Source organism: Zalophus californianus, chromosome 4 (genome assembly GCF_009762305.2).
Source record: "Zalophus californianus isolate mZalCal1 chromosome 4, mZalCal1.pri.v2, whole genome shotgun sequence".
NCBI classification, from domain to species: domain Eukaryota; kingdom Metazoa; phylum Chordata; class Mammalia; order Carnivora; family Otariidae; genus Zalophus; species Zalophus californianus.
Genome location: NC_045598.1, coordinates 140,209,039 through 140,236,035, shown reverse-complemented (window position 1 = coordinate 140,236,035; position 26,997 = coordinate 140,209,039). Strand labels below are relative to the sequence as shown.

The following is a 26,997-nucleotide window of genomic DNA, read 5'->3' as shown; positions in this document are numbered from 1 at the left end:
TACAGGAATGAGTGGATAAATTATGCTACCATTACATGGAGCATATTGCACTGTTTACTCTCTAGTAATACTCATCTTTATCTCCAACCTTGTCAACTTTTAATTATATCTCCAGGAATGGATTGTATTTCCCATACAGCCTTATGAACAGGGTTCTCATTTAGATTCCACAATGAAAAGAACTTGTGTAATATTTAAAGAAAAAGAGAAAGGGAAGTCATTGTTCTCTGTTGGAAGAGATAAACAGCTGAACAGATGGGAAGCATGAAGCAAGTTCCACGTGAGCTTTTGTTAATAATCTGAAATTGAGATAATTCATAGGTACTTCCTGGGATTTGGGGATTTACTAATTTCTTGGAAGCTCTAAATGGTGATCATTCTTTGTCCCCTCTCTTATTGCCAACTTTTTAAAAAATACTTATTTTATTTTTTTTTAAGATTTTTATTTGTTTATTGAGAGAGAGAGAGAATGGTAGAGAGAGAGAGAACGAGAGGGAAGAAGGTCAGAGGGAGAAGCAGACTCCCCGCTGAGCAGGGAGCCCGATGTGGGACTCGATCCCGGGACTCCAGGATCATGACCTGAGCCGAAGGCAGTTGCTTAGCGAACTGAGCCACCGAGGCACCCTAAAAAATACTTATTTTATTTTAGCACATACTCCTGCTGAAATGTATAATTTCAGCCCTTGAGGCAAAAATACAATTATACATCTTTTAAAATTAATGACATCAGTGAGGTCATATGATAGGAATTCTTAATCTCAGGAAATAAACTGAGGGTTGCTGGAGTGGTGGGGGGTGGGAGGGTTGGGGTGGCTGGGTGATAGACATTGGGGAGGGTATGTGCTATGGTGAGCACTGTGAATTGTGCAAGACTGTTGAATCACAGATCTGTACCTCTGAAACAAATAATACATTGTATGTTTAAAAAAAAAAAAAGAAGAAGAAGAAAGTTTAGATGCCTTAGAAAAGTAGACATCAGTACCAACTTCAGGATTAGTCCCTAGTTGGCTTAGTTTAGGGTGATTGATGTAAGAAGCTTAATTCAAGCAAATGAACGAAATATATAAAATGTATTTTGGCGTACTGAAACATAATTTCCCACTCTTCAAATGTTTCTGGGAGATACTTTCTCTTTCTGTGTGATGAAAAGCTGAAAGCCTGTAGATGCTGAAAATTTCTGGAAGTCATTTTATGAGTTTGAGAAAAATCAGTAACAAGAGAAATTGAACTCCATTAAGACAGACAAATAAGTCTCCTCTTGCGCTCTCATGTTAATGGCGTGTGGTATACGCTGAGGGGGATGCAAATAAGCATTGCTGGCACAGGGAGAGTCTCCCTGCCTGCCCCATTTCCTCTCGCCCCTAGTACTGGAGCTTGCCAGCATGGCCAGCATGGCCGTGGCACCACCCAATCGCTCACAAACCAGCTGGCCCCAGGAGGTCAACCAGTTTGGCAACAAGTACATCCAGCAGACCAAGCCCCTCACTCTGGAGCAAACCATCAACCTGTATGCTCTTACCAATTACACTTTTGGTACAAAGAGTCCTCCTATGAGAAGGACAGCTCTGTTGCAGCCAGATTTCAGTGCATGAGGGAGGAATTTGATAAAATTGGAATGAGAAGGACTCCAGAAGGGGTTCTGATTGTACATGAGCACTGGCTACCCCATGTGTTATGGCTAAAGTTAGGAACAACTTTCTTCAAATTACCTGGTTGTGAACTTAAGCCAGGAGGAGATGAAGTTGAAGGACTAAAAGCACTTAATGACAAAGCGGTCAAGATGGAGCCCTGTAGGACTGTATCACTGATTGCTTTGGTAACTGGTAGAGACCAAAATTTGAATCTCTTCATTATCCATATATTCCGGCACATATTACAAGACCCAAGGAACATTAAGAAGTTGGTTTTGGTTCAACTTCAAGAGAAAGCCTTGTTCGCAGCCCTAAAAATTACAAGCCGGTAGCTGCACCGTTGTTAAAACTGTATGACAATGCACCAGGATTTGGGCCCATCCATTTCGAGTCTTCCTCAGCTTCTGAGCAGGTTCAATTTTATGTACAACTGAATTGCTGCACAGTGGAGAAGTAAAAGAAGTCATCTCTGTGAGCACAACTATACGGTGTAGAATAAACATGGTAGGAAAGGTTTTTTGTGGGTTTTTTTTATCTCTTTCTCAATCCCTAAGTTGCAACCTACTTTCTTCTGTTATTTGAATAATGAGGTTAATATGAACTAGAGAGTGGTGTAAACAAATGTGATAATAATGTTTAATTTACTTTTGGTTCTACTCATACTTTTTTGTACAACATTAAAGAACATGGACTTCTTTATTTGTATTTTTTTAAATTTCACATTAAACTTGTAAAATTTTTTAAAAAAAGAAAAAAAGATAGACAAATAAGACACAAACAAAATAGGTCTTTGACAAATAGGAATGAATCATTCGATCAAACTTTTTGTACCTCATCCTAACTCTGGAATAATTTTTGCATATTCTTAAAGCCAGTGTGGGTCCTTTATTCTTATACTTGCAAATGAAAGACTCCTAACAAATACAGAATAAGTGGTTAATCTTTTTTTTTATTTTTTATTGTTATGTTAATCACCATACATTACATCATTAGTTTTTGATGTAGTGTTCCATGATTCATTGTTTGTGCATAACACCCAGTGCTCCACGCAGAATGTGCCCTTTTTAATACCCATCACCAGGCTAACCCAGCCCCCCACCCCCCTCCCCTCTAGAACCCTCAGTTTGTTTTTCAGAGTCCATCATCTCTCATGGTTCATCTCCCCCTCCGACTTACTCCCCTTCATTCTTCCCCTCCTGCTATCTTCTTCTTTTTCTTTTTTCTTAACATATGTTGCATTATTTATTTCGGAGGTACAGATCTGTGATTCAACAGTCTTGCATAATTCACAGCGCTCACCATAGCACATGCCCTCCCCAATGTCTATCACCCAGCCACCCCATCCCTCCCACCCCCCACCACTCCAGCAACCCTCAGTTTGTTTCCTGAGATTAAGAATTCCTCATATCAGTGAGGTCATATGATACATGTCTTTCTCTGATTGACTTATTTCACTCAGCATAACACCCTCCAGTTCCATCCACGTCGTCGCAAATGGCAAGCTCTCATTCCTTTTGATGGCTGCATAATATTCCAGAATAAGTGGTTAATCTTAATGTGCGGACTTGGGTAATCTAATGATGTATTCTTTCAGTTTGGGAGGTTAGAAATATGTCTAAAATATGTTAAAATTTTTTCCTGTGGTAATGATTAACATATAGTGTTTGCCTTTTAAGGACATAGTTTAGGAGATTAGAAGTAAAAATGCAGCTTTTGGATTATATCTCATCTTTCAGTACTGTAATGGCAAATACTGGTGGAAACAAGGGAAATAGGATTCCTCAGTTACAATAGTGGGAAAGTTACTTTAAAAATCCATTCTTGAGGCCAGTCTGACAGTATTTCATGAATTTGCATACATTAGGTGATCCAATAATAACTTCTGAGTTTGCATTTCAGAGAAATCCTCATATGGGAATTCTCATTAAGGACCATGTAACATATGTGAAGATGTTCATTATATCAATAACTGAATTATATTGTATCAGATTATTGGAGACAATCTAGATTTTGAATGGATAAATATGTGGTAGATGTATACCATGGACAAGAGTTAAAAACAATAAACTAGGCTATACAGGACCTAAAAATAGTGGTTAGTGGAAACATTTAGAAACAAAATGAAATCTACAGGTGAGTACCAACTGTGTAAATCCGTATGAATTTGTATAAACTAACAATAAATATGGGGCCCCTGGGTGGCTCAGTCATTAAGCGTCTGCCTTCTGCTCAGGTCATGGTCCCGGGGTCCTGGGTTCGAGCTCCGCATCGGGCTCCCTGCTCGGCGGGAAGCCTGCTTCTCCCTCTCCCGCTCCCCCTGCTTGTGTTCCCTCTCTCGCTGTGTCTCTGTCAAATAAATAAATAAAATTTTTTAAAAAACCAATAAATATATTTTCAAAAATATATGTTTTTAAAAGCTACATACAAACGCAAAAGGCCATATCCAGCAGCCTAGAACTATTTCTTATAGGCAGTGTGATAGGGTGAGAGTGGAGAATGGGAACAAAAGAAAACGAAATTTATCAGTAAGGGTAATAAAATGAGATTTTGCATAGACTGATAATATTGTGCCATGAAATAAGAAAAATGATTAACTCAAACTTTGTCCTGGCTCCAAGTATAATAATAGTATTAAAGTAACATATCTTGAAAATTAGGTGTTTTTTTTTAAGATTTTATTTATTTGAGGGGAGCACAAGTGGGAAGAGAGGCAGAGGGAGAGGGAGAAGGAGAAGCAGGCTCCCCTGCTGAGCAGGCAGCCTGACCCGGGGCTCGATCCCAGGACCTTGGGATCATGACCCGAGCCAAAGGAGATGCCCAACCTACTGAGCCACCCAGGCGCCCTAAAAATCAGGGATTTAAATTTAGGCTTATTTGACATCAAAATAGTTTATTTCACTGCCCCATATTGTCCCTCATATAAATCTCATTTAATTCATTCAAAAATAATTTTAAAATAATATCATGATAACTGTATTGAGAGAGAAAGAGTCTTTTCAAAATATCACTGAATAGTAATTCAATATCCCCTAAAGTCTAGGATTCAAAGCTGGCAATCATAGGAGCAATCTATCACAGTCAGAATGTTGGGAATTATTGGGTTGTAGGGTTAGCAATGAAAACATACTTTGCAGAGATTTATTATGGGATTTCAATTTGATTTTCCCCAGGCTATTAGTGATAACAAAGCTCTGTTTCCACATATCTAGGGGCTTTATGGTCAGCAATATATCATTATCTCTCCTACTTTTATTTTATATTCTTCAATTTATCTAGACCTCAGTAGAGTCACAAATGTGGCTGTGAATGTCTGTGTCTTCTGTGGCTTATATGTTTTAAATAAATAGATAAGCACACTTACTATAATGTGGTAAATACAAAGAAGAAAACCTGTTAGAAGTAATCTAAAACTGGGCGCCTGGGTGGCTCAGTCATTAAGCGTCTGCCTTCGGCTCAGGTCATGATCCCAGGTTCCTGGGATCGACTCCCACATCGGGCTCCCTGCTCCGCGGGAAGCCTGCTTCTCCCTCTCCCACTCCCCCTGCTTGTGTTCCTGCTCTCCCTATCTCTCTCTGTCAAATAAATAAAATCTTTAAAAAAAAAAAAGTAATCTAAAACTGCCTGATTACAATTTGAGTATTTTACAGATAGAATTTGTGTTGAAGTCAATTATTATTATCTCAGATAAAGTTTAAATAGGCAATATTAGAATGTCTCCAATATTTATGAATTTTAATCTTTGTCATATCAGTTATTCACTGTTTCATAAAAAGCTATACAAAAATTAATAGATTAAAACAATATTATGCTTTTGCCCCGATACCTTAAATTTTATCAGGGCTCAGTAGTGTTTCTTTTGTGAATGCACACCAAGCTGGGGAAGTTCCTAATATAGGGTAACTGAAGGATCCACTTTTAAAGTGCCTCACTTACACCTAGCAACTTGGTGCTGGTACTCAGCAGCAAACAGCTGGAGCCATAGTTTAGAAGACCCACTTCCTCTTCACATAGTCTTCTCCATGAGTAAGCATACAAAAAACAAGGAAAAAATGCAATGGCTTTTTTTCGACGTTGTGTTGGGATTCATAAAATAGCACTTTCACCATATTCTATTGGTTATGGTTACTGCAAAATCCTATCAGTTCAAAGGAGAGGAGAACATATATCACACAATGATGGGTGAGTTTTAAGGATTTTCAAGACTGTAAAATGGGAGATATTGCTTCAAAAATACATTTCAAATGTTTCAAAAAATTAATTCTGCCCTTTTGTATTATAATGACTAAGATCTGTGAATTAGAAATGTTAGACAGATTTTCCTTGTTATCTGTTTCAAAAGAAAAGTCTGTAATATTTTAGTTTAAATATGATATTTTGCTCTAAGAATATTTGTTGTTATTCAGCAGATTGAGAAATTTTCTTGTAAGTTTTGTTTTAAAATTTTTATCACTGAAACGGGGAGGCTTTGTCCCTTTAAGATGCTGTATTCATTTTATTTTTATTTATAATCTTTGATTATCTGTGACTTAGACCATAATTTCCCTTTTTATAATGTTCTTTTCATACTTTGGAATTAAGTTTATGATGGGTGTTAATTGCAGATAGTTAATAATTGTAGATAGGTATTATTATGTATTTGAAATCATTTAATTACAATAAGACTCTTCAATTTTTCTCTTTTACTTTGTGTCAGTTCTTGGTAAGTTATTTTTATCCTTAGGGATTTTTCCATTTTCTCTACATTTTCATGTATATTACTATGGAGATGTTAATAATATCCTCTATTTTTTCAATATCTCTAGATTCTGTATTGATATCCACTTTTTAATTTTTGGCACCTGGTTATTTGTGCTTACTATTTTATTTTATTGCCATATTTGCTTGAATTTTTATAAAATGCATGATACTTTTCACAGAAACAACTTGTTTGCTGATTCTGTTTTACATTTTCATTTTATTACCCCATATTCTTCTTGTAATTATGCCTTTCTTTCTACATTTAGTAGATATAATTTGTTGTTCTAGTTTACCTTGCACATCTCTCAATTTTTTCCTTTGTAATATATCATCAGACGACATTAGTATGTGCATTCAAACTGTGAAATGTTATATTTTCCTGGAGAATGGAATCATTTATTATTATGAAATATTCCTCTTTGTAGTATTTCTTTTTTGCTGTAGATTTACTGCGCTTAATAAAATATTAATATCTACTGCGCTTAATATTATTATTTACTACTGTAAATAATATAGTTATACAAACTATATTTGGTTTAGTGATTGTGATGTTAGTGCAGAGAATTCCATATGACCAAGTTAATAAAACAATGGCATCTTTTATAACCATGATACAATTTTAAAATTAAGAATTTAACATTGGCATAATACTGTTAACTATGTTACAGATTTTATTTCAACTTCTCCAGCTTTCCCACTAATGCCTTTTCAGTTTCAGGATCTAATACATGATACTACAGTGCAATTATTTGTTATGACTCTTTATTTTCCTTTAAGTAGACAAATGACAGTCTACTTTTGGTTCGTTTTTATTTCTAGTTGCAATATTTCATGGCCCCAAACTAAAATCCATCCCTTTTCCCACCCCCTCAAGCCCTACACTCTGACTTTTATACTCCGATTCCTGCAAAGGTTTCAAAAGTATTCATCCCCTTGCCCATTAAGCTTTCTGTCCTGGCTCACCTTTTATGTCCATCTTTCGGACCTTGGCTGGGTGATATTTTACAGCACAGATACTTCTGTCATGTGTTCTAGGTGTTCTGAATGGGAGAGTTTCTGCAAAGCATCGTGCCTGCCATTAATCAAAGTTGAAGTCTCTAACAGTTTTATAAGTAATCAAAACTGAGTTGTTGGAGTTACTCTACAGTCAGCATCCCTTTCATCTTTCAAGCAGTTAGGCCTATTAAACAACATATGTGCACTCTCTCATTATTTATTGAGATTCTAGCTATACTGTACGATTAATTCATAGCATGCTAAAAGCAAAAGACTAAGTTTGAGTTTATTTTCCCTCTATGTACATCCCATATACACATCATGTATGTAGTGTATATATTTTCTGTGCTAAAATAAAAGTATCCTCCTCTGATACACTGAAAGTATAAACAAATATTCATCATTCAGCAGATATATTTTTAGTACCTACTGTTCTACCACGCACTGGATATAACTCAATTGTGGGACTGGGAATTTCAGAAAAAAATAATATAAATAATTAGTAATAATAATAATACAGTTATGGGCAAAAGTACAATTATACAATATGTTCAAAATATGGGGCTATAAAAAGAATAGAGGCTTGGCAATTTTCCTAGTTTCTATCCAGGAGCCAAGTATACCACTGTCCCATCTGGAGTATTTAGCAAAATGTGTTTTAGTAGTTTGATAAAGATGGCATGGGAGGAAGAGAAAATAGAACAAAATCATAAAGCAAAAGCAGCAAATGTCAAACTGACAAGGCTTTTATGTAGCAAAAAGTCCAGAGAGGAAAAATGTCTTGTCTTACTAAATCATCTTCTTTCACTACACCATATATCTTTCTGGAACATGCACCACCAAGTTAGACTAGCAAAAGAATTCACCTTTAACTGTGTCATGTAACTGAAATCGCTCAATGCAAATAAATATTACTTGGATCAGGAAAAGTGATAGGTGTGATATTAAATGATGTACTATAATTGACGATTCTCTCTCATTACTCTGGGCGTCCTTTGAAGTAGCTTAATAAAGATGGGCTTAGTTAGACCTGACTCATTTTCAACTCAGAAATCAATTACTTCTACTTATTAGGTTCTAAATATTGTACTTTAAGGTGCCCTGTCAGATTAGACACACATGTTTGATTTCTAAAAATAAGATGCTATAAAATATAATAACAGAGCACTTGAAGCAAAGCCTAATAAGTAAACAACATTAAAGATTAAAAAACAGATATTATTGGAAAATGTAGGGCATTCAACATAGCTCATCACTTGTGATTTATAAAGTCAAATTAAACAATAAGCATATAGGTTAAATTCAATGACATCAAAATTTGTCATGTCTCTTGAGGACTCGCAATCTTTAAAAACTAGTCTTGCAATGAAGTATTATCCATATTTATGAAAGAGGGTTCCTATATTCTTAGTGAGATATTTTGTTACATTGTTTCATCACTACTGTTTTCAGGGATATTAACTCCAAAATATCAGTATAAGATTTTACATGGAAATGAGCCATTATCACAGTAAACAAAATAATTAGAAAAGATATGGCACATTTATTTGTGCCACAATAAATGTCCAGAGTATTTTAATATGATTTCTTTTATCAAACCACACACACACAGATCAGTGAATGAAATCCTAGAAATAACTTTGGTTTTAGAAATAATAATAATAATAATAATAAATATAATCATTCTTTTATCTAAGAAATCATTGCTAAGTGCTATAAAATAGACAACACAGTTTTGTAGGATCTCAAAGTATTTTTGTTTTTAATAAACAGATTTTATTCATCTTTTCTAAGTAAAAACAAACAAACAAAAACTTCCTGAGAGAGAAATAATTTGCATGTGTGCCAGTGCCATCCACAAAATGCCTCAGCAGTACCCGTCATGGACCAAACAAGATGCCTCACTCTCAAACACTTCTGACGCGGAAATGATTTTTGAAAACAAACAAAAAAGAAAGTGGTATGCTTGAGAACACGAAGCTTATTCAAGTCACAGTCCCAAGTCACCAAATAAATGTTTCCCTGCACCCTCAACCCTTATGAGGTTTTTTGGCTCCCATCCTCTTACTCAGCAGAATGGCAAGCTGTCGTTCCAAACATATTCTTTATTCCCATCTCAATCCATCTCACTGAGCCCTGCATATATATCCGCCACCATAAACTCCATCTCCTGGGTATACACACACACACACACACACACACACACACACACACACACACACACACACACACACACACACAGAGGTAACACCCAATTCTTCTCAAGACCGCTTCCGCAATAGTTCCTTAGATACTGAGCAGGTGACATTAACTTCTATTGCACAGAAAAAAAATAAAATAGAAGCTATGAGACATGCAATGATACTTCCTGTCACCTAACTGGAAGTAATAATAGTATGTTTGTGTGTGGTAAACAGGAAAAAGACATCTAAGAGATACCCACCACCTAACCGTCACAAGCTGTGAGTATTTGGCAAAACAGACTCTGTAGACATTAAGTTATGGAATTTGAGAAGGAGTGATTACACAGGTGGACTCAATCCAATCAGAATCTTTTCATTCTGAGGTTAGAGGCAGATGTTACTGTGAAATGGTTAGATAGAAGTAATATTGCTGGTTTTGAAGGAGAAAGAATCATGAGCCAAGGACTGTGGGCAGTCTCTAGAAGCTGGAGAAGGCAAGAAAGTGGATTCTCCCCTACAGCCTCTATGAGGAATGCAGTCCTGCAGACACACTGATTTTAGCCCATTGAGACTGTGCCAGATTTTCAAGCTAAAAGGCCATAAAATAATAAATTTGTGCTGTTTGAATCCATTAAATTTGTGATAATTTGTTCTAGCAGTGTTATAAAACTAATACAGTGGCTATACACATATGTATATTTGTACCTATACCTAAACCTATATATACATGTATATATATGTATGTATGTATGTATAAGAAGTATAGTAAGACATTTGAAATGATATGCACTCCCTTCTTATTAGTGGTTATTTGTGATAGGCAAGGTCACTGAGGTTGGTAATAAGGATAAAGGGAAAATTAGCTTTGTCAGTAATGTTCCAACTTAAAATTCTTCTAAATTCTAATATGCCCTTTTTAAAGAATAACATTTCTTGGATCAGGAAAAGTGATAGGTGTGATATTAAATGATGTACTATATGAAGAATAGTATATTCTTCTAATAATAATACAGTTATGGGCAAAAGTATAATTATACAATATGTTCAAAATATGGGGCTATAAAAAGAATAGAGGCTTGGCAATTTTCCTAGTTTCTATCCAGGAGCCAAGTATACCACTGTCCCATCTGGAGTATTTAGCAAAATGTGTTTTAGTAGTTTGATAAAGATAAAGTCTGGGTGGCTCACTGGGTTAAGCATCTGCCTTCGGCTCAGGTCATGATCCCAGGGTCCTGAGATCAAGTCCTGCATCGGGCCCCTTGCTCAGCAGGGAGCCTGCTTCTCCCTCTGCCTGCAGCTCCCTCTGCTTGTGCTCTCGCTCTCTCTCTCTCTCTCTCTCTGATAGATAAATAAATAAATAAATCTTTAAAATTTTTTTAAAAATAATAATATTTCTTGGATAATGAATGTAACAAATTAAAGTTTTTACAAGAACCAGAAAGTTGTAGGTGGCAGAAAGAAATCAATGTAATTGAGAAAATTTATCTGCAAAACTGTTATACCCATCATCCTTTTTACCTATTTCCACTCTTCCAGGTGTTGGGCAGTGATTTCGGCCCCCAAGGTGAACACGGATCAAACTTACTAAATTAGCTATTTGTGTGGATGATACCAGCACTCACATCAGAGTAGTACCTAAATTATAAGTTATTATTGTTAGAGTAGGAAGTTAGTTAGGTTCTGACAGGATGCCTGCCTAATGGCCAGCAGAGAGGAAGTCATGGCCAACTAGGAGGAAGTCACAGGCCTGTCCTGGAAGCACTCCAAAACAAAGCCGCAAGAAACCTAATCAAACCAGATGGGCCCAAGATGGCCAACAAAGTAGGCCAAAGTTTACATTATTCCTTCATTATATCACATAAACATATTAAATCTCTTCCCTCGGGGTGCCATGACAGGCAACCCCCAACCAAATAAAGAAGAAAAAGCAAGTAACCCTGCTTCGAAGAAATCCATGCCTCAAGTAATAAATATTCCACCCCTTTGTTACCAGCTGTCAACAAAAGATAGGAACCTAAACCCCAGTGGGCACAGCTCTCCCTGGAGCTCACTAGCTCTCACATCTCAAGAGTCTACCTTCTCTTTGTAATGAAACTTCTGCTGTGCTTTTATTCTGACTTGTCCTTCAGCTCTGTCTTGCAGCAAACTCAAGAATCTGGTACTGGTTGGTGGTTGAGGTGTCAAGGCCTGAGAACTCCCCCAGTTTCTGGTAACATTATGACAGTTAAATCAGTTAATAGTATCTATTGCTGAAGTGTTAATTATTATTATTATTATGTACTACATACAATCTTGTATGGGAGATCCTCATTTCTATGCATCCTGATATCTCATTTAAATTAAAACCCAAACTCTTTTGTGTCTTTGATTATATGAAACTTTTCTTAGTTTTAGCAAATCTGTCTCACTAATTCTAAATTGAATATTCTCCATTAGTTATAGTACCTATCCATAATTATGTAAAGCTGAATTCTATTTTTTTTTTCATTTTGCTGCCATTTTTGTCCTTCTGTTCGAAAGACATTAAGATCCACCAGGAATTGAACCCACTTCTGGAATTTAACTGTCATCCTTTAAGGAAGCAGTAGGAGGCTCTCTGGAGTCTTGCCCCTTAGTTCTTGAATAATTGGCATCTGTCCATATTCTGACTAAGCAGGTCTTACTCATCAGTGCTGAACAGAGGATAATTTGCTTCCCTCCCTCTCCCTGTTCTAACTCTAAAAGTACAATAAGCCCACATGTTAAGTATTATTTTCCACCCTCTGTTTAACTTGAAATCCCAAACACAGGAGTCTTTGTACCTGTGTTTTATTTGAATATTAGAAGACCTTTCTTGCAAGTTAGGTCAAGGAAAAGATTTTCATAAAATGGGTGTGCTTAAAGCACTCTGGCCTAAAGGAGTTCTCTGCTCGTGAGACTGGAAAATTAATTACTTTATTAAACATACAAACTCAAATGACTACAAGAACACCTATCTTTGTTTCAAAATTAATATTGTTATTAAAATTACTCAATATTTCCAGCAAATCTGGGCACCTGGGTGGCTCAGTTGGTTGGGCGATTGCCTTCGGCTCAGGTCATGATCCTGGAGTCCCTGAATCGAGTCCCACATCAGGCTCCCTGCTTGGCAGGGAGTCTGCTTCTCCCTCTGACCCTCCCCGTGTCTCATGTGCTTTCTCTCTCTCTTATTCTCTCTCTCTCAAATAAATAAATAAAATCTTAAAAAAAAAATATTTCCAGCAAATCTAAGAAGCAAGATTTTCTATCCGAATCAATTCTTCCTTCATAAACATGTTACAAAAATACCAGGCTTCATTCAAGAAATAATTTAAAATAAGATGTGGGGTACCTGGGTGGCTCAGTTGGTTACACGGCTGCCTTCAGCTCAGGTCATGATACCGGGGTCCTGGGATTGAGTCCCACATTGGGCTCCTTGCTCAACAGGGAGCCTGCTTCTCCCCTGCCTGCAGTTCCCCCTGCTTGTGCTTGCTCTCTGTCGCTCGCTCGCTCTCTCTGTGTCAAATAAATAAATAATATCTTTTAAAAAAATAAAAATAAGATATATACATATATGCATATATCTGTGTGTGTAGATATATCTAAGATATATATAAGATATCTATCTATATCAAATATATATCTTATTCTTAAAGTATCTATTCTTGGATACTTGGATATTCTTTTTTTTAAGATTTTATTTATTCATTTAAGACAGAGAGAGAGCACAAGCTGGGGGAGAGGCAGAGGGAGAGAGAGAAGTAGACTCCCTGCTGAGCTGGGAGCCTGATGTGGGGGCTCAATCCCAGGACCCTAGACTCATGACCTGAGCCAAAGGCAGATGCTTAACCATCTGAGCCACCCAGGCATCCCTAGATACTTGGATATCTTATTCATATATATATATGCACATATATAATTCTTAAATTATTTCTTAGATATATATGAAATTTATAAATGGTATAGTAATATATTAATATAGTCAAATCATGATGGAAGTAATAATGAGGCAACTTTGTGTAACTAGAAAAAAGGAAAGAACAAATAATTCTCATTAGAAGGAAGAAAAAAGAGGATGAAAGGTGGTAGGTAAGCTTTGATAAAAGTGATTGTTATAAAGTGAACAGTGAACTATCATTACCATTATGACCATGGCTACAATTATGAGTAACAACAATAATACTTGCTGGTATTTAATGAGCGTGTATTATGTACCAGGAACTTTTCTAAACATATAGTATTAATTACTCAATATTCCAAATTTCTAAGGGAAGAGAGTTATGGCATTCTTGTATATCTGCCATTCTTAAGATGTTGGGCAGTCTTCCTCATCAGGGCCTTTGGATGAGCCATTTCTTCTACTGAGGCCACTCTGCAGATAACACAGATGATTAATATGCCTGCTTCATGCATCTGGTCAGATGTCATGTTCACAATGATGCTTACCTTGCTCCCTCTTTCTAAAACTTCAAACCACTTCCACATGCCAACCTTATCCTCTTACTCTGTTCCTTTTTTTAAAAATGTCACTTATCTACAAAAATACTGATTTGAAGGGGCACACACACCCCAACATTTATAGCAGCAATGTCCACAATAGCCAAACTACGGATCCATCAACAGATGCATGAATATGGATGGAAATGGAAGAATGGATAAAGAAGATGTAGTGTACACACACACACACACACACACACACACACACACACACACACACACTGGAATATTACTCAGCCATCAAAAAAATGAAGTCTTACCATTTGCAATGACATGGATGGAACTAGAGGGTTTTATGCTAAATGAAATAAGTCAATCAGAGAAAGACAATTACTATATGATTTCACTCACATATGGAATTTAAGACACAAAACAGATGAACGTAGGGGAAGGGAGGGAAAAGTAAAATAAGACGAAATCAGAGAGGGAGATGAACCACAAGGGACTCTTAACTATAGGAAACAAACTGAGGGTTGCTGGAGGGGAGTTGAGTGAGGGGACGAGGTAACTGTGTGATGGGCATTAAGGAGGGCATGGGATGTAATGAGCACTGGGTGTTCCATGCAACTGATGAATCACTAAACTCTACTTCTGAAACTAAAAAAAAAAAAAAAAATCACTTATCATGTTTAATGTACAACATGATACACTTATGTTTTTTTCTTGTTTATTTTCCTCCACTGTCATGGAAGCTCCAAAATAATAGGGATTTACATTTTGTTTGCTTTGTTCTCTGACAGAGACCAAGTGCATAAAAGAATGCACAGGTTAGTGAATGCATGTAAAAGAATAGAGGAAAAGAAGAAAAGGGAAGAGGAAGAAAGAGGAAAAGAATAAAGAAGAGGGGATAACTAAAAGGAACAGGTAAAGGTGAGAAGATAGAGCTAGAAATAAAGGTAGGAGCAGAAATTAAAACAGTCTCCTCTCTTCATTGAGGCCTTCAGTTCCCTTAATCACAACTGCCAACGCGAAGTGCCCATCCTTTGGACGGCTCTACGCTACACGCGAGTGATCAAAGTCTCTCTCTCACGCCTTCATCCAAGACTCTAACCCAGGATGTCAAAAATGCAGACATTATCAAATTTAAGCTTTGTATTAGCTCAGGCAGTTGTTGCTTCAACTGTCATCTCGGTACTTCTGTCAGAGAAGAAAAATTCATGCTGACATGTCTATTTTAGAATTCCTTTGAATCTCAGAAAGATCTTGTTCTTCCATAAGTTTTACTTAATACAGGCTGCTTAGAACAGGGATGTCTCCTTTAAAGGATTAAGTTGATACTTCTAACATTCTAGTTCTCTAGGTACCAGCACCTTCTTGTTGCCATAAAGTTAGGCACAGGGCTAACTAATGCCTAAAAGGAAACAGGAATTAGGGTTTTTTTCTCTATACCTCAACTTTTGGGGCGTAATGCTCACAGGAAGCTATTAGCATATTACAGTTGAGACTTTCTGAAAAAAGTGAAATATTTAACAGCTATTTTTAGAGTACAAAAAAATTTGAAAACAATTCAATCATTTGTATGACAAACATCTTATTTTAAATACAGATTCACCTTATTATTTATGTAAATAATCAGTCTTTCAAAGTACTTAAATATAATACAGTTTTTATAAAAAGTGATGTTGTATATCAATTATCGTATGACTGATACTATAAGATGCCACTTGATTTTTTTAAAGAGCATAAAATACTAACACATTTAATAAAAATCATCTTTATTTTGATGTGAACATAATACCAAAATAGGCAGGTATTTGTTGATTTTTACTAACTTATTGTTTGTTATCCATGTCATTTAATTTTAATGTGAACCTAATGATGTAGAGCATTAGAATTTAAAGTTTTATTTTATATATTTTGTAAGCAGAATGAAAAATCACTACCCTGATTTTTAACCTCTGATAAGACAGATTTCATTTATAATTTCATTGATCGTTTGAAAATGAAATATTATATAAAACTTTAGTATTCACCTTCTTTATGATATTCAGATCAAAGACTCAAAGTTAAACATAAAATTACAGTCTGATCAAAGACTCAAGATTAAAAATAAATCATATTCTAAGGAAAACATCTAACATCTTATTCCTAATTGGAGGCTACCAAATAATATGATCTTTTTAAGATAAATCTGTGACTGCAGGCCAGTGATAGCTTTCTAATTCATAATTATTTCATGATTATGCCAAATTTCTGGGTGTGTATAAAATGAGAAAAGGAAAGAATAACTAATGCTCTTTGAAGAAAAGAAAGTTCTTAGCAAAAGTGGTGAATGGGTAAAAACAAACAAATATGCATCCCAAGTATAAAAATCCCTAGTTTGCCCCGCTCTAAAAGAAAAAAATAAGTAAGAAAAGGAAAGGAAAAAAAAAGTCCAATAGATCCAGCAAGTGATCTTTCTTTTCAAACGTTTAATTTTTCCTCAAAATATGATGTGAGGTCAGGTTCAGATATATCTAGATTACATTTTAATGTTTTAAATAAAGGAAAGACAAGAGGTAGAAATAAAGAGTACATATTTCTTAACTTCTTTCCTTTAAAACATAATTATACATACATTGAGGAAAGGAAGATTTGCTGGAAAGTTTTACTGCCTTCTTAGCATAACTTTTGTTGTTTTGTTGTTAATACATCTTGATTAATTTATTAAATGCTACTACACCTTACAATTGAAACGTGTGTTAGTACACTTTTGCAAGAATTCTTGAGGAGTAGGATACATTTTGAAGATAGTGAATTAAATTATTTATCAGATGCAAGAAACTCATAATGGGGCTACTACAGATGACAATTCTTACTTTATTGAATCAAAGAATATTCTCAGATCAGGATCATGGGTGATCTTGTTCAATAAAAGCATATGTTTCCGCAGGAAATAAATCAGTATACATCCATGGAGTACCATGATAGTGGCATTATTTTTATTATCTTTATAATTAATAGCTCCTGAAATATACAGCAATTTAATTACATTTATAGTGTTTTGCTCTAATCCAGTAAATAGAAGAGCTATTTTCCAATGGTTTGTTATTCTGCTAGCTTGACGATTTACCACCTATGTAAGCCGAATGATCAAACAAAAAATGAACTTCTCGCCTGAAGTGAGAGGGCTAAAATTTAATTGGACAAGTTTCATAAAGCGATAGGGTGATTCTAGCCTGTCCATCCATACACATACCTGCATGATATAAAAATGAAGCCCTCTCCATCTCTTTTAGAAAGATATATAGATCTAGGTTTTGTTTTGTTTTGTTTTGTTTTAGTCAATCAGTTCTCTTGATGTTTGTGATAAATTGGACAATTATACTTTCCAATCTCAAGAGGGAAATTAGGCAAAATTTATGTTTCATATGATTTTAAATCTGGTGAGTTCTATCAGAAAAGATGCAATAGCCTGCATGCAACCTACAGGCTATTTTCAATGTGTTTTTAATGGATTTGAGGGTTGATGAGAAATGATAAACTCAGCTTTTGCAAGAGCACTTGCAAGCTATGTGCTTAAATTCATCATTTTAAGGTTATCCATGGTCTTATGATTTTTTTTTTTCCAGGTAACTGTGACTTAGTGTAGCCGAGGTACAGGGGTGGAAGAGCACCTGGCAAGGCCAGTCGCCACTGACAAATTTGTCAGCGAAACAAGTGGTGGTGAAAAAAGGAATTTATTTCAGTGAGGCTGACATCAGGAAGAAGAGACTCAAAGACTATCTCCAAAGTGCCAAAAATACTTCCAGGTTTACATAAGGAAAATGTGGGGCAAAGATGGGTGGGTAGGTGGAGGCAGACAATGAAGGTTAAGTGGATCATTGTCTTGGAGTCAATTATGGGCAGGGTCTTGTTGGCTCAGGGCAGTCCTTATCGTTTGAGGGGGTAGTTCTAGTTCCCATCAGGAGATGCTTTGCCCTCAGGGTCTTCTGCCTGAGCCAAGAGATAAATTGGAAAGAAGAACCCAACTAGAAAGTCTGAGGTCAAAATGGAGACAGCTGAAGTCCTCTTTTATGAACTTTAATATAAATAATCACACAAAAATTATACATTATCCTTTGATTATTGTGGATATTGCCAATGAAAGATTGGGTTAACTCTTACTTTCATCTATCCCCAAAACTTTATCGAAGAAATCTGTTTTAGCTAAGGTCAGGATAGAATGCATTTTCATATCAGAGATCATAATCCTTGACTCAATTTAAAAATTCTTACAGCATCCCTGTAGAACCATCTATGCAATTCATTTAGCCGATTTGGTAATTCTTATGGGCGCAGTATATTTTGTACAAATACTAAGATAAGTATTTAATAATGCTCCATTAATTAATCTTTATAGAAATCACAAATATAAAATATCATCTGTATTTTAAAGCATAGGCAACTGAATATCTGGTATGTGAAGTTACTTTAATAAAGTCACAGCATTTCTCCCTCCCTCCCTCTGTCCCTCCCTTCATTCCTGTCTCTCTCTCTCTTTCTTTCTTTTTTATTAAGTAGGCTCCATGGCCAGCATGGAGCCCAATGCAGGGCTTGAACTCACGACCCTGAGTTCGAGACCTGAGTGGAGATCAAGAGTTGGACATTTAACCGACTGAGCCACCCAGGTGCCCCAAAGTCACAGAATTTCTAAGTGATACATTTGAGTTTCCATTCTGTCTCTAAACAAGTGTTTCTCCAGTGGTGATCCCTAGACCAGAATCATCTGCATTATCTGGAAATTTGCCAGAATCCTTAACAACATCTGAAAACTAGAAATGCAAATTCCTAAGCAACATTTCAAAACTAACATATTAGAATCAAAAACATTGGGGGTAGAGTTCTGCAATCTGTATTTTAACAAACTTTCAGGTGGGGCTGATGCACACTAAAATTTTAGAACTGTTTTAGACTATAAAACCTGTACTATTTTTTCTTACATATTCATCTATTTATTTGAGAGAAAGAGAGCACGCGTGCATACACACACGCCTGGGGGAAGGGCAAAGGGAAAGAGAATCTCAAGCAGACTCCCTGCTGAGTGCAGAGCCTGAAGCTGGGCTCCAGCCCAGGACCCGTGAGATTGCGACCTGAGTGGAAATCACGAGTCAGACGCTCAACCAACTGAGCCACCCAGTGAACCCTAAAACCTGTACTTTTTAAGTGATTCTAAAATGACTCCATCCCGGCAAGGTTTTAAAGCTGCACAGAACTACTTAACAAACATTAATAATAGGTTACAGAAATGAAAAGGAGAAAAGGAAATTGTAATCATTAGTAGATAATATGATTGTCTCCACAGAAAATCCAAATGAATTTATTGACAAATAAAATTAATTTGAAAGTCTGGCAAAGTGTTGTAAAAAGATCAGTATACATATTCTGTCTATTTATATGTATTTAATCAAGAAACAGAAATATAATAAAGTTTAAATAAAACTGTCACCAACTAGACCCCCAGACCTGACGTTTACTGCCCACCTCCTTGTACTCAGAGACCTTTGTCCCATGTTTTTCCTTAAACTCTTCTTTCTAGCCCACCCCTCAAGTGATAGCAACTGCCCTAACAAGACCTCCTGCTGACCCAGACCACCCAAACCAGTGTGAACATAACCCTCCCTGCTTTCTTCTGTGCAGATGGACCTCTAGATTGACCGACAATTACCTTTACCTCATTATAATACTAAAATCTCCACCCAAAGAGAATCACAAGCCTCATTAAAAGACTGTTTTTCTGCTGCCTCTATTCTTGCTAGGGCCTACACCACATCCCTTAATGTATTTCCTCCTTGTAAAGGTCAAGGAGTTAATGGTTTCTTTTTGAGTCTTCTAGCACAACAAATAACATCTAAGGAGTGACCGGGAGAGGTCGTCATGTATGTTTCCTAAGACCACTGACTCCAGACCCCTTGATGCCAAGACCCCTGGCTCCAGGGCAAAAGTGACATGGAAGACACTTGAGCACTCATCCTTATTTTGACCAGTTCCTGGACGTCTGAGAGGACACATATACCTGACCACTCTCCATAAAAACTACAGACCTCAATCTCTCCTTACCTTTCTGAGTCTCCAGGACACTCCGTCTGCTAAACTCTAACACTGACACTATTCAGTAAACTCTGCCCTCACTTCCTCTTGGCTCATGTTTGATTTCTGTCCTGTGCAAAGTCAAGGACCCCCCTTGGCTGGTCCTGAAGGACCCCCTCTGGGTGCTCAGATCCAGCCAGCTTGCTTCACGTGGAAAGAATTAAGATCTATGATAATAATAAAAATATAGAAAGAATAGGAGTCATTTTTTTTCTGGTGGGCATGTAAATTGTTAGAACTGCTTTGGACAAAAATTGGCATTATATAAAAAACTCTAAACTAATAGGTGTTATTCTACTTCTAGCTATATGTGCAAGAGAAAATTCCATATATTCAAAGCAAGAAATCGATACAAAAATGTGTCTAGCATTGTTAACAGTAATGAAAAATGGGGAACAATCCAAATATCATGGACTTGATAATTAAGATACTAATTGTGGTAGATCCATATAATAGGACATTAGAGAAGAGTGACAACTACAGTTATATAAAATAACATAGTTGCATTTAAATACCAACCTTCAAGTGATGTCAGCAATTCTCAGAAGATTGTCGTTTCTATATATTTCAAAAATAGGCAGAAATGATTGTACTAGCACACTGCACACATGCACAAACATATGCCTATGTTGCAATCAAATCATTAAAGGAATGAGCAGTGGTGTGTGGGCAAAATTTAATAATGCCTCTCCAGGGAAAGCACAGGAAGTCCTGATTTATATCATCTGTAAATTTCTGTGATGTAAATACACCCACAATGGTGATAGCAAACTACCGACGTGAAGACAGCACCAAGGAATACTGGGAGATTCACACTCTGTCAGTTTATTGTTTGCACCAGTCCTATCAACAAGAAACTGAAAGCTAAATATTTTCCTGTCAGTTCTACTTCCTTACAGAAAATAACTGTCCCTTTGTCTTCAATTCATGTACCAAAACATGAACTCCAAAATTATCTGGGACTGAATAATTATGTAAACCAAGGAATCTCTTCTCTCCCCCTCTGTTTGCTTCACCTCCATGCATTTATAACTATCAACCACCCTACATGAACTCTCTTTTCCTGACTTTGTTGACTTTATTTTACGGTGTCTACATTTCCTTCCATATTCACATCACGCCATTTTGCCCTAAATTTAATGTAGGCTCTGGCCTACTAATATTATGAGTAATATTATGATTTTCTGAAAGAATAAACATAAGAAAAAGTGAGGTGCATATTCAAATGTATCTTTAAAATATGTATTGAAATGCTAATCATAAAGCAGATCCATGAGCCCTAGCACATACCTGTAAAAATCAGTACAGTGCCTTTCCCAAAGGAGAGAATCAATTAATTTTTACTGAGCAAACATAAGAACATCTGTATTTCTAAAGGACTTTGTTTTTCTGCTAAAATTAAATAGTTTTATTGAGGTATAATTAATATACAAAGATCTACACATGTGCAAACATGTGAAAATACCAGCACAATCAAGGGAGTAGACTTATCCAACATATTTCAGTTTCCTTGTGTCCTTTGTTGTGGTGATGGTTTTGTGTGTGTGTGTGTGTGTGGGTCTGTGTGTGTGTGTGTGTGTGTGTGTGTGTGTGTGTGTGTGAGAAGAGGAAGTCTTCTATTGAAATTTTCTCAGTCCTAGAAGTTTTGAGGTTTTACTGAATTCTCACTCATTCTTTAAAAATCTGATTGAGAACTTTGCATTACAAATTAGCAGATCTACAGTTGCTTAAAGTATTCAGATGCCATAGCATCTCTTACATTTGCTGTGTTTATTCAAATATCAGATTATTTTATTATTTGCATCTGTGCTTCCTGAAACGTAAGCAGTGAGGAATATAATTTATTAGGGGTCAACAGAGGAAATTCATAACTTTGGTATAGTTTTGTTTTCCCATTTGCATTTAATTTCTATTTAACATGCTATGTCCATGCTATATTTTATCATCTACCATTTGCGTTTGTAAATTAAATGCCAAGCTGTGTGATTTCTGTCAGCTAGACAGCATCCTTAAATTTTACTGAGCATAGATTAAGTAGAATTGGGAAGAAGTATATCATCCAGATGTCTTAACCAGGTAATCTAGTTTTTAATATGTTTCTTGAATGTCAGGTAGTGATTCTATTCAGCAGAGATTTCCTGTTCTGTTCATTTAACCTGTTTTATTTTTCTTTTCCACCTATCATGGGTTTAATTACTTTATGCAAATGCACACTTGAAACACTTTAAAATTAACATTTACATACAAAAAAATTAAAAATGAAATTCAAAACTGTATTTAAGCAGATGTGATCACATAAATGTAAATATGAATGTATATTTATACTAAAGTGGAAATATAGGAAAATACACATGTTTACATATAATCTGTTTCCCCATTTGTTTTGACAAGATGACACTGTAATTTTTAACAACTCCTGTGTATAATTCTCAATTAATTATAACAAAATAAATTGGCTTCCCCATGAAAATAAATTTGCAACCTTATAAAATTTTGACATGGAAGGAGCTGGCTCACATTGGAAATAATTTTTATTCTAACAGTAGCTACTACTTTAGATGGTAAGGAGATACAATTCTGAAATGCTGTTTAGAATTATCTCCTTTATTTTTTTTTAAGATTTTATTTTATGAGTAATCTCTATACCCAGCATGGGGCTCAAACTCATGACCCTGAGATCAAGAGTCACACACTCTACCAACTGAGCCAGCCAGGTGACCCTAGATTTATTTCCTTTAAAGTTGATATAGTGATAGGCTATATGAGCAGAATTTAATTTATTTTTTTTAAAGATTTATTTATTTGAGAGAGAGAGAGAGAATGAGAGATAGCACGAGAGAGAAGAGGGTCAGAGGGAGAAGCAGACTCCCTGCCGGGCAGGGAGCCCGATGCGGGACTCGATCCCGGGACTCCAGGATCATGACCTGAGCGGAAGGCAGTCGCTTAACCAACTGAGCCACCCAGGCGCCCGAGCAGAATTTAATTTAAACGCTATGAATTTTCTCATTCATTCATCCACCTATGGATTTATCATATTCAAAATATTCAAAATTGTTTAAGTATCTAAACTTTTCTGCATTGCAAACTTAGTGGGGGACTATAAAGAAGACTAGAGTTAGAATAGAAATTGCTTAGTATTTAAAATAATATAACATAAAGGACCTTCTGATTTTGTTATTTAGTGGTTCCCTAATATCAGCATATTATGCACACTCTCTCAACCTTTACTAATCTATAAAAACAGCAAAATAAATGAGTTTAACATTAAAGAGTTGTAATAGACAAAAGATAAATGATGCCAAATCATATGTAAACCTTAATGTATGGACTGATAGCTTTAAAATGGTAGATGCAACATACATAATAGGCATAAACAAATGGTAGCCAGTATTAGTGGATGAAGGTACCCTAAACTGTTCAGTAAACAATATTAGGAAACTGTGATATGCTAGGTAATGGAACAACACAACATTTATTCATTGAAAGAGTTAACAATTTAAGAAAAAAAAACAGGTCAAAACACAACTACAATATAATTCATGTAGAGTATATTTAAACTTCCTATTTTTTATTTATTTATTTCCATATATTTAAACTTTCCAAGGATTCTGATTCATTTTTGGAGGGATAACAAAACTGTTACCTGGAAAAGTTACTGATGTACAAAGATTAAGTACTAATAAAATGAAAAATTGAATCTTCCAGAAAAAGAGAACAGATATAAAGACCCAGAGAAAAGAAAGTTATTTTGGACAACTGTAAATCATTCAGCATGTCTGGGAGGTATAATTCTGGGCGTCAGCAATTCTGCCAACTGATGAGGATAGAGATCTAGGAGGAAACAGGTGAATGTTTGCTTATATGTTACCCTAGGGACTTCTGATTTTACCCTATGTTTGAATGCAGAGCCATTGAAGTTTTTTAATTAGTATAGGAACAGACTCAGATTTGTGCTTTAGCAAGGTGACTTTGGTTAGAGATTAAAAGCAAATAAAAACATTTAGGTGGCTATTACAGCCAACTAAAGGAGAAATGATGAGACAGCCACTGGTCTGAACTAAAGTAGATGTAGTGGCTATAAAGAAGTGGGCGATACAAATGAGAAGAAAAATGAGGTGATTTGAACGGGAGGACCATGTATGTGGCAGGTAGAAGTAGTAGGTTTTTCTCACTTGGGCAAGTGAATGATTTCTGAAACAAACAGTAGTCAGACAAGGTAGAAATATTTAATTGCAATGGGAAAAGAATAATAGCAAAGGTGGGTTTTTTTTTTTTGATATATTGAGTTTAAAAAGATCTATCCAATTGTAGAAAATCTGACCACTTCTTAGCTGTGTAGAGTGCCCTTCCTCCTGTGAAATAACATCATGATGCAACTACAGTTCTTAGTCTTAATGCAACCTGCAATAACTCATGATTGGACTTCTGAAATTACAACAAAGCCTTCCTGTCTCTCCACAGTTTGCTGTTACCAGCTATAACAAAACAGTCTGTCTTCAGTAAAGTGTTAGCTAAACAGACAAAGTTTTCAGAAACTAGCCTTTAGTACTTTCATTTCACTAAAAACAAAGATTATATTATTTTGGAATAATTGAATTATGCTACTGAATTTGTAAGAATATTTTTTAATGAAATTCAAATAAGAACATTTGTTAAGATTTTGGAATGCTTTCCTCATTAAAATCAATGTGATAATTTTTATTAAAATTTTAAAGTCTAATTTTCCACTTACTCTCTAATTAATCTAACATTATGCAGGATCCTGATCTTATCCTATTTTGCACTTAATAATTGAACCAAATGGAAACACATGCTATTGATTTTTTCATTTGGCATGGCCATATTTTCAAGTTCAGAAGTTTTGGAAAAGGAAACATCAAAACTGCCAACCATGTAGTGGAATGAATGTTAGTTTTTTTAATTGTGTTTGAAAAATATATGGAAGACAGACAGATTTGCCCCAGCACACAGGGCACTCCCTCGCTGACCTAATGTTTTGAGTATATTTATTAAATTGGGAATCATGTAGTTATTCATTGTTTCAAATGCAGTAAGGGCAATTTTGGCAATACCGCATTAATATATTTATAGGAAAGCACTACATCTCACATTATTTTTGGTTGTAATGTTTTTATTTGAACCTTTATTATTAAAAATTTTCAGATCTTCTCTTTAGATTACTCCCTAAGTATTGAAAACTAATTTAACAGAAAAAGTCCTTGAAATTTTACTTCAGGTGAAGAGTTCAGATTTAGAGTATTAGAACTATAACCTCTAAATGAATGAGCAATGGAAAATATATACAATGATCTTTTTTGTTATGTTGGTTTACCATTATTTTCTACTCCTGTTTGCCTACTCTTTGTTTTACTTTAGGATTTGTGTGACAATCCTTCAAAGCATTATTGGCAATGCAATTCAGAACTGAAACCTGAAACTGAAACATCAAAAGAAAGCTTTCTTGTCTGTCTTTCTAATGGCTCTGAAATGTATCATGATTATTCAAACAGAAGTGATGGTTATGGATTTATTACCTTTTCTTGTTTGCCTCCATTTGGGGATATCTAAGAACCTTGTTTTGAAATATCAGCTGGAACAAACTAGATTCAACATTAGGGTGCATACTTACTGCTCCAGTTATTATGAGAATGTCTGACTGAAGATACACAGTAAAGCTTCCTTTTGGTAGTGAGTTATTGAAATGCCACATGATGAAACAGGCAGGAAAGATAAACCTATTGCAGCATATAATAATGTTCCATCTGCCAACACTGACAGCCTTTGTTATCTGGCCTTTTCCTCCTGCAAGGGTTTCTCAATAATTTTGATAACATTATTGCTATTCTATCATAGATACATTTTTCATAAGCAATTATTAACAGCTTTATTTTTAACAAGAGTACCATGAGTATCACAGCCTTCTTGCATACATTTGTTGGTGCATTTACATATGTGTGGCTTAATGACTCTGCAAGCCATACTGCATTTTATTCTTGAAAGATGTGATTAGAATTTATGCCTTTAATTTCCTACAGCTCTTACTTCCACCTAAATAGGTAAGCATCTTATCACTTTAAGTTGTTCATTATAAATTCATACGTGTTAAATTAGTTTTCAAATTGAATTCAGGATTCACCCAATTGATAAGCATAGTAAATTAATGCACAATGAAGCAGGTTGCCAACTACAGTAAGAGCTGTTTACTGAGATCTTTCTGCACAGATCTTTGCACATAAAAACAGAGTTAGTTTACCCATTTATCACTTTAACTGCTAAGACACTATACAGTAAGTGCTATATGTCATTGCTACACTGTGCACATTGGAAGAATTTGCTTGGTTACACAATTGTGATAGTTTCTTTGTTTTCTCCCTAAAGCAAATGTAACACTCTCTCAAATGCCAGATGGAAAACTAATTATCTCTAAAACAAATACAGCTGTAGCTAAAGTACTACCTTTACAACCAGGATTTCTTAGTCTGGCCTGGAGGAGCATACCTAGAGACAAAAGCCAAGTATAATATTTCCATGTCTAGTTTGTCATCTGAGACTGCAAATAAGAAAGTTTATTGTGAGAAGGGCATGAGAAAGTTATTCCTAGTTAGTTTAGAGTGAAAAGTCGAGGTTCCAATGTCACATCCATGGCCAAGAATTATAGTTCTCAGGGTAGCTCTTATTTTCGTCTGTATCTGACTTAGAATGTAGAGATTAAAAGTTCCTATCCTATCTTGGGAGAATGTAAAAGGTGGGATCTACTAAAGACTAAGTGACTCTTGGCTGAATTTTGTATCTTCACCAGACATGTTTTAAATACATAGATTCCTAAAAGTACGTTTTCAATTAACATACTTTTATTAGCACTTTCTATTTACCAACCACTATTCTAAGTACTAGGGCCTTGGTAGTAA

General features: G+C 35.6%; 1 pseudogene; it reads left to right on the top strand.

The window, feature by feature from the left end:
• Window positions 1-1,391: 1,391 nt before the first annotated feature.
• On the top strand, window positions 1,392-2,065 carry LOC113914121 (annotated as a pseudogene).
• Window positions 2,066-26,997: the final 24,932 nt, after the last annotated feature.